This window comes from Brachyhypopomus gauderio, chromosome 10, assembly GCF_052324685.1.
Source record: "Brachyhypopomus gauderio isolate BG-103 chromosome 10, BGAUD_0.2, whole genome shotgun sequence".
Taxonomy (NCBI): Eukaryota; Metazoa; Chordata; class Actinopteri; order Gymnotiformes; family Hypopomidae; genus Brachyhypopomus; species Brachyhypopomus gauderio.
Genome location: NC_135220.1, coordinates 14,221,787 through 14,222,400, shown reverse-complemented (window position 1 = coordinate 14,222,400; position 614 = coordinate 14,221,787).

Here is a 614-nt window from a genome sequence, read left to right as displayed (position 1 = left end):
TACCACTCTTGCCTGTTCGTGTGTGTGTGTGTGTGTGTGTGTGTGTGTGTGTGTGTGTGTGTGTGTGTGGCCAAGTTTTTGAACCTGTGTATCACTAGTGAATGTGTGCATCACTAGTGAATGATAGTGACTTCCCCTCATGGAGCAGACCGATAGTAGCCGCCAGCCCCCCAGGTGCCCCATGCTAGCCTCCCCTCCTCCCAGTGGAACCTCCCGTGTCCACATTTGTATAAATGTTTGCCCTTTCACTTGAAATCTCACTTTTACTGTGACTTTTCCAGGAGTCTGGTGGTGACTCATTCAGTAGACGGCCTGGGCTCTAATGTGGACAGGTAGCGCCCCGAGGCGAGAGCGTCCCGAGCGTCCTGTAAACACAGGTGCTTTCCAGGTAAATCTGAAAGGAAGAGCTTTGCTTATAAAGCCTAGGCAGGCACAGCTCTGCATCAAGAATGAAAGAAGACGTATATGAAACTACGTTTTAGTGACTGTGGCGATCCACAAGGTCTACAACAGATTATATTTATCACATGTTAGTATGGTTGAATTTTCTTTGCCAGTTTTCTTCAGCTTCTGACATTCTGTGATCAATACAAGTCCTTTGAAGGACATACGGT